The following is an 8,989-nucleotide window of genomic DNA, read 5'->3' on the forward strand; positions in this document are numbered from 1 at the left end:
AAAAAAAGCCTATAAAATGTAAAATACAGAGACAAAAGACTGGAGTAATGGATGATTGTTCCTCAGTTATAGCTGCACTCTGAACAGGTCATATTTCTTTGATTTCATCAACTAGTTGTTTTTTTTATCACAATTACTTAAGCATTTAGTAAAATTATTAAGAAAGTTCACAACCTATAAAATGCACTATTTGGTTTTACCTCGGACCTGTATCAGATGCCTCATTGTTTTCATTATTTTCATTTATGTTCAATAAACAGGATACCTTCTCAAATGGTATAGGATTTTGCATGATTTTGTTTAAAGTCTGTTTCAGGTAGTCAATACTTATATTTCTGTCACTTTTACCTTAAAGGAGGCATGTTGCTTTATGCATATCGATGAAGTAATTCTAATATATGATAAAACAGAATTCTGTGTGGCAGTTCATTATATACATGGGGAAAAATTAAACTACAGAAACATGATTCATCACACCCCCAACTCAAGTTCACAACATGATGAAATCTGAGGTCTCGTATATCTACCTAGGCTGAATATTATAAAATTTATGTGCTTGTTTGTCAAATGTAAAGGTGATATAATTTATTCATTCCACTTTTTTTTTTGCCTTTCTTTGAATTCCCAATCCTTATTATGTTGTTTGATACATAGTAAGATCTTAACAAATGCTTCTTGATTGACTGGCTGGCCATATTCAGAAGGGGTCAAAGTTGTCTCTTCTTTGCCGAGCTAGAATTGTCATAAAACTTTTTTCAGAGTAATTTCTTTAGGCTCTAGGTTCAAAGGGAGACATATGTCTACTTAGATTCAGGTATCTGAAACTGTCCAAGAGCTCTGGACAGGAGGAGGCAGCAGTGAGCCATCAACACAACAGAAGACAATTAGACACAATTGATAGGCAAATAAACAAACCTCTTTTCCTTGTCAACATAGTAAAACAAGCAGAGTCTGCCTTATATTTCTTTATAGGTAGCCCCAGGATTTCAGAACCTTTAGAACACTGCTTCCTTTAACATTCATCATTAAAAAAAGAAGAAAGAAGGAAAGAAGGAAGGAAGGAAGGAAGGAAGGAAGGAAGGAAGGAAGGAAGGAAGGAAGGAAGGAAGGAAGGAAGGAAGGAAGGAAGGAAGGAAGGAAGGAAGGAAGGAAGGAAGGAAGGAAGAAAGGAAGGAAGGAAGGAAGGAAGGAAGGAAGGAAGGAAGGAAGGAAGGAAGGAAGGAAGGAAGGAAGGAAGGAAGGAAGGAAGGAAGGAAGGAAGGAAGGAAGGAAGGAAGGAAGGAAGGAAGGAAGGAAGGAAGGAAGGAAAGTTAGGTTGGGAAAGGGGATCTGACATTGTGAATTGCCCCCAGTTCATGGATTTATCTAAGGATGACATGAGCTATAAGTGTAGAAAATTTATAACAAAATAAAAACGTACCTTTATGTAAGTGTCTGATACCTCTTTGGTGAGGAAAAGTAAGAGGTTACATTTAGGTGATAAAGCACTAGACTAGTTGTTTGGAAACATGATCTGTCATCCTAATTGTGTCAATGATTGTTTTGTGAATATAGCCAAATTGTTTAACCTTTTGGCTCCTGTTTCTTTATTTGCCAAATGGGATGAAAAATCTTTGACCTCTATTTGACAGCAATGTCTGAAGATTAATGAGAAAATGTCTGAAGAATACCTTGACCTCAGGAAAAAAGGTGCTAAAACATTATTTACATTTTTATTTTTTGTTTGGATGTTTTTGAGCCTTTAACATACTTTTTTAAAAAATTAAGTATTTTTTAATTTATTATTAAGTATTTTTAAATTTATTTTTTCCCGTTACATGTAAAGAGAGTTCTCAACTTTTGTTCATACAAGCTTTGCAATTTCAGATTTTTCTCCCTCCCTCCCCTCCCTCCCCCCTCCGCTAGACAGCAGGTAATCTGATATAGGTTATATATATATATATATATATATATATATATGTGTGTGTGTGTGTGTGTGTATGTATGTATATATGTGTAGATATATACATTAAATATATTTCTGGATTAATCATGTTATAAGAGAAAAATCAGAGCAATGAGGAAAAACCTCAAAATAGTAAAACAACAACAGCAGCACCAAAAAAAAAAAAAGAAATAGTATGGTTCATTCAGCATCTATACTCCACAGTTCTTTTTTTCCCCTGGATTTGGAGATCCTCTTCCATCATGAGTTCCCTGAAACTCTTCTGTACCATTGCATTGGTGAGAAGAATATAGTCCATCACAGTAGATCAACACACAATGTTGATGATATTGTGTACAATTTTCTTCTGGTTCTGCTCATCTCACTCATGATCAGCCCACGAAAGACCCTCCAGGTTTCTCTGAACTCCTCTTGCTCATCGTTTCTTACAGCACAATAGTATTCCATTACATTCATATACCACAACTTGTCCAGCCATTCCCCAATTGATGGGCATCCCCTCAACTTCCAATTCCTTGCCACCACATAAAGAGCAGCTATAAATATTTTTGTACATGTGGGTCCTTTTCCCCTTTCCATGATCTCTTTGGGGAAAAGACCCAAAAGTGGTATTGCTGGGTCAAAGGGTATGCACAGCTTTATAGCCCTTTGGTCATAATTCCAAATTGCTCTCCAGAATGGGTGGATCAGTTCACAGTTCCACCAACAATGCATTAGTATTCCAATTTTTCCACAGCTTCTCCAACATTTATTATTTTCCTTTTTTTTCTCATTTTAGCCAATCTGATAGGTGTCAGGTGGTACCTCAGAGTTGTTTTAATTTGCATCTCTCTAATTATTAGAGATTTAGAGCATTTTTTCATATGGGAATAGATAGCTTTGGTTTCTTCATCAGAAAACTGACGAGTCTTTAACATTCTAAATCATCCCTGTCTTGAAATTTTGCCATTGTAATATGAATGCCAGTATAAATTTCTGTACTACCTCAGAAGACACTAAAATTCTTTTGACTTCTTATAAGTTAATATTAAATATGATTTTTTTAAAACGGTATAACTTTTCTTTATATCAAATTGAATCATCACAATACCTGCCAATACACTTCAAATTTCTACATAGTTGGAGTTAAATACCTATGAGAGTATGGGGTTTAGGATTGATAAACAAGGGGTTACTACCCTTTGCGATTGAATTCATCTCAGACACCTTTACATCACATTAGCAAATAATACTAATAGGGAAGAAAACACAGAAACATCTAAAGAAGCTATGGTTTTTTTAAATGGAATTCTCAGATGAGCTTAGATTTGACAAAAAATGTGTACAAAAAGATAGAAGTGGGGTCAAATAGTCTGGAAACTATATAAAAGATTGGAACAAAGTTAAAAATAGTGTGAGTAGGGCTATTACTGAAGACAAGAAAATAGTAAGAATTATATAATATCGGGGGAAGGTAGGTGGTGCAGTGGATAAAGCACTGGCCCTGGATTCAGGAGGACCTGAATTCAAATTCGGCTTCAGACATTTGACACTTACTAGCTGGGTGACCCTGGGCAAGTCACTTAATTCTCATTGCCCTGACAAAAAACAAAAAAAAAATACAAGACAAGAAGAATTATATAATATCAAGGAATTTTTTAGTCATGGAACAGGAAAAAGAAAGAAGTTCTACACCACTGTTTGAGGAGTATAGCAAACCATTAACAGATCATAGGGAGGATGCTGAAATACTTAATCCTATTTTGCTTCTGTTTTCTTCCAAGAATGATTATACATATGAAAGTGAAGAATACACACCATTAAGAGAGAAATGGAGGCAGTTACTTTAAGTCATTGTAAGGGACTATCTAGTCATAACTCTAATTCCAATTCTAGTACTTTTTTGGAGCTAGAGGGGTCCAGACCTCTAATTCCATCAGTATTAGAGAATTTCGCACTATGGAAACTCCTTAACAAATGAAAATAAAAAAACTGAACTATGAATTATCACTTTAGAGAATTGTCTGGAACACTTGCCCATGGTCTCATCGATATTTTATTTGTCAGAAATGGTAATTGAACAAGTTCTTCCTGACACTAAGCATGCCCCGCCAAGCACTACATGATTTGTCTATTAAGACTTAAAATATACATGCAATAAAAATACTTTATAAACAACTCCTTCTCACTTCCAGATTTTTTTCTGTGCAATCATGACTTAGAAACTCCTCCTCCTTTGAGGTTCCTTCTATCCATCTATATGACCAGATATAGAAAAATGGTGACTATTGTCATACAGTGACTTTCAAGTAATTCTTCCTGTGTTGTCAGCGAGTTCAGCACCTGGTTCAGATTCTCTCCATTTCAACCACTACCCTCATACTTTGTGACTTTGATATACATGTGATTGCCTGTTAAAAATCCTGGTCTTCCAATTTACCAACCTCCTTTATTCCCATGTTCTTCACTTCTGCTGGTTACTCCTTTGGTCATGTCACCCATGACTGTTCAACCTCCATGACACAAAACTTTGAAATTCCTTTCTCAGACACCTTTTGTCCATCTCACCTCTGCCTCATTCATACTAAATCTGTTCTTCATCTTTATCATTACCTCCAGAAATCTATCCTTCACTGCCTGCTTCTGCAGCCTATAATCCCTCTCGTCTCATTCCCACCCTGACCCCTTTTACCCTGTTGAACCTATAGTTCATCAGTTCAGGCTTAGAATCCATTATCCATGTGATTACAGTTCATACCTTTCCAAATACCAGTCTTTGCCTAAAATTTCCCCTTACTCTCTTTGCTCTTATTTGCATGTTGTTAAACATTGAAGAAGAAATTTCACCACCCTGATGATTTGCTAACAAGTGTATGAGATCTAACCTCAGTCCAACCCTCACAGCTGCATGGCAATTTTATTCTTCCCATCTTGAATTTCTATTGCATTCTGCACAGCATCTGTTCCAAATATTTTCTCCTCAAGTGACACTGATTCCACACTGTCAGCAAGTTAAAACACCTCGTATTTTTCAAAAAAAAGATGGAGGCTACCTGACCTTAGTTTCCTTTTCTTTCCCTAATTCTTATGCCTCAAAATCCCATCACCATGTAACCATTCCCTGGTTTGCTACAGTGTCAAATAAAAAGGTAACCCCCTTTACCAAGGCCAAAGCATCTAAGTATGACCTTGATTTCATCCATTGTTTTTTCTAGAAGTTCATACCTTCAATCAACATCAATACCTTTTTTTATTCTTCAATTGATTTTTTATGCACTGGCTTTCCTGCTGCCTAAAAACAAACCTAGATTTTCCACAACCATAACAAGTTTTCATTTAGCCTTTTTATGCTCTCACTCTCTTATCTTACTCCATGTCCGTTGTCTCTTATGAGGCAAACTAACCCCCAAAACTATCTACTTGAAGATCTCATTGGTTCAATATCATCACCTCTCACTTACTTATTGTTACTTTAACTTCTGGCATTACTACTTGATTGAAATGATGCTATTTAAGGTTGCCAATGATCTCTTAATTGCTAACTTTAAATTTCTCAGTCTGCTTTCTTCACTCCTCTTTAGGACTCAACATTGCTGCTCTCCCTCTTGATTTTTTTCTCCTTCATGGGTTCTACTGACACTGATTTTTCTCTGTTTAACTAATTATTTTCTTCCTTGTATTCAGTCACTTTTGGTAGATCATCATCCATATCCTTCTATTGCATGGGCATACTACAAGGCTCTCTCCGTTGCCCTACTCTGCCTTCTCTTTGTCTCATTCTCAGTTCTTTATAAATGACCTAGTCAGGACACATTGATTCATTTTTTTATCATAGAAGCATTTTATTATTTTATATTTACATGTAGAGATAGTTTTCAACATTTGTTTTTAAAAGATTTCTAGTTCCAAATTTTCCTCCCCTCTCCCCAACATAGCAAGGAATCTGATATAGGTTATTTAAGTACAATCACATCAAACATATTTCTGCATTAGTTATGTTGTGACAGAAGAATCAGAACAAAAGGGAAAAACCTCAAAAAAAGTGAAAACAGCATGGTTCAATCTGCATCCAGATTCCACAGTTCTTTTTTCTGCTCCTTTGGAATTACCTTGGATCATTGAGTCCTTTGGAATTATCTTAGATCATTGTATTGCTGAGAAGAGTTAATCACAGTTGATCCTTACACAATGTTGTTAATACCGTGTACAAAGTTCTCCTGGTTATGTTCATTTCACTTAGTATCAGTTCATGTAAGTCTTTCCAGTTTGTTCTGAAATCCACCTGCTCATCATTTCTTACAGCACAATAATATTTCAATACATTCATACATCACAACTTGTTTAGCCATTCCCCAATTGATGGTCTTCCCCTCAATTTCCAATTTTTGCCATCACAAAAAGAGCAGCTATAAATATTTTTGTATATGGGGCTCATTTCCCCTTTTTTATGATCTCTTTGGTATATTGTTCTGTCAAAGGGTATGCACAGTTTTATAGCCCTTTGAGCATAGTTCCAAATTTCTCTCCAGAATGGTTGGATCAGTTCACAGCTTCACCAATAATACATTAGTTTTCCAATTTTTCCATAACTTCTCCAACATTTATTATTTTCCTTTTTTGTCATATTAGCCAATCTGATAGGTGTGACATGGTGCCTAAGAGTTGTTTTAATTTGCATTTCTCTAATGAGTAGTGATTTAGCGAATTTTTTCATATGGCAATAGATAGCTTTGATTTCTTCATCTGAAAAGTGCCTGTTCATATCCTTTGACCATTTCTCAATTGTGGAATGACTTGCATTCTTGTAAATTTGATTTAGTTCCCTATATATATTAGAAATGAGGCCTTTATCAGAAGTACTGCCTGTAAAACTTGATTCCCTAGCTTTCTGTTTCCCTTTTAATTTTGGCTGCATTGCTTCTGCTTGTACAAAACCTTTTTAATTTAATGTAATAAAATCATTCATTTTGTATTTCATAATATTCTCTATCTCTTATTTGGTCATAAATTCTTCTCCTCTCCATAGAAATGAAAGCTAAACTATTCCTTCCTTTTCTAATTTAGTTATGGTGTCACACTTTATGTCTAAATCATGAACCCATTTTGACCTTATTTTGGTATACAGTGTAAGATGTTGGTCTCTGCCACACTATCTTCCAGTTTTCCCAGCAGTTTTTATGAAATACTGAGTTCCTATTCCAGAAACTGGAGTCTTTGGGTTTATCAAACAGTAGATTACTACTGTGTTCCCTGTGCCTAACCTATTCCACTGATCCACCACTCTATTTCTTAACCTATAGCAAATAGTTTTGATGACCACTGCTTTGAAGTTTGCTTCAGATTTAGTATGGCTAGTCCACTTTCCTGTGCATTTTTTTTATCAGTTTCCTTGACATTCTTGATCCTTTTGTTCTTCCAGATTAATTTCATTATTATTTTTTCTAGCTCTATAAAATATTTTTGGGTACTCTGATTGGTATGGCACTGAATAGGTACATTAAATTAGGTAGAATTGTTATTTTTATTGTATTAGCTCAGCCTATCCATGAGCAATTGATAGTTTTACAATTGTTTAGATCTGATTTGATTTGTGTGAAGTGTTTTGTAATTGTTTTCATAGAGTTCCTGGATTTTTCCTGGCAAGTAGACTTCCAAATATTTTATATTGTCTACAGTTACTTTAAATGGAAATTCTCTTTCTATTGCTTGCTGCTGAGCTTTGCTAGTCATGTATAGAAATGCTGATGATTTATGTGAATTCATTTTATAACCTGCACCTTTGCTAAAGTTGTTAATTGTTTCAAATAGTTTTTTACTTGATTCTCTAGGATTCTCTAAGTATACATCACATCATCTGCAAAGAGCGATAGTTTTCTCCTTGTCTATTCTAATTCCTTTAATTCCTTTTTCCTCTTATTGCTAAAGCTAACATTTCTAGTACAATATTAAATAATAGAGGTGATAATGGATGTCCTTGTTTCACCCCTTATCTTATTGGGAATGCCTTTAACTTATCCCCATTACATATAATGTTTGCCTATGGTGTTAGGTAGTTGCTGCTTATCATTTTAAGGAAAGCTCCATTTATGCTATGTAATGTGGTTTGTTTGGTTTTTGTTCAAGTTTTTGTTTTTGTTTTGTTTGTTTGTTTGTTTGTTTTTGCGGGGCAATGGGGGTTAAGTGAATTGCCCAGGGTCATACAGTTAGTACGGTCAAGTGTCTGAAGCTGGATTTGAACTCAGGTCCTCCTGCATTCAGGGCCAGTATTTTATCCACTGTGCCAACTAGCTGCCCCGCTATGTAATGTTTTTAATAGGAATGAATGCTTCATTTTTTCAAAAGCCTTTTTTTGTATCTTTTGAGATAATCATATGATTTTGGTTAGTTTTGTAATTGATGTGGTTGATTATATTGATAGTTTTCCTAATGTTGAACCAGCTCTGCATTCCAGATATAAATCCCGCTTGGTCATAGTGTATTATCCAGGTGATAAATTGCTGTAATTTCCTTGCTAATATTTTATTTCAGATATTTGCTTTAATATTCATTAGAAAAATTGGTCCATAAATTTCTGTCTCTGTTTTGTCTCTGCCTGGTTTAGGTATCAACACCATATTTGTGTCATGAAAGGAATTTGGTTGAACTCCTTCATTTATTTTTCCAAACAATTTATATAGTATTGGAATTAATTGTTCTTTAAATTTTTGGTAGAATTTACTTGTGAACCCACCTGGCCCTAGTGATTTTTTTCTTAGGGAGTTCACTAATGGATTGTTCCATTTCTTTTTTCAAAAATGGGCTTATTTAAGTTAGTCTGGATAATTTATATTTTTGAAATTATTCATCCATTTCATTTATATTGTCAAATTTATAGGCATACAGTTTGACAAAATAGTTGCTAATTCTTTAATTTCTACTTCATTGGTGGTGAATTCACCACTTTCATTTTTGATATGGGTAATTTGGTTTTCTTCTTACTTTTTTAAATCAAATTAATCAAAGGTTTATCTATTTTATTGATTTTTTCATAGAACCAGCTCTTAGTTTTATTTAATTCTTTTAGGG

Source organism: Dromiciops gliroides, chromosome 3 (assembly GCF_019393635.1).
Source record: "Dromiciops gliroides isolate mDroGli1 chromosome 3, mDroGli1.pri, whole genome shotgun sequence".
Taxonomy (NCBI): domain Eukaryota; kingdom Metazoa; phylum Chordata; class Mammalia; order Microbiotheria; family Microbiotheriidae; genus Dromiciops; species Dromiciops gliroides.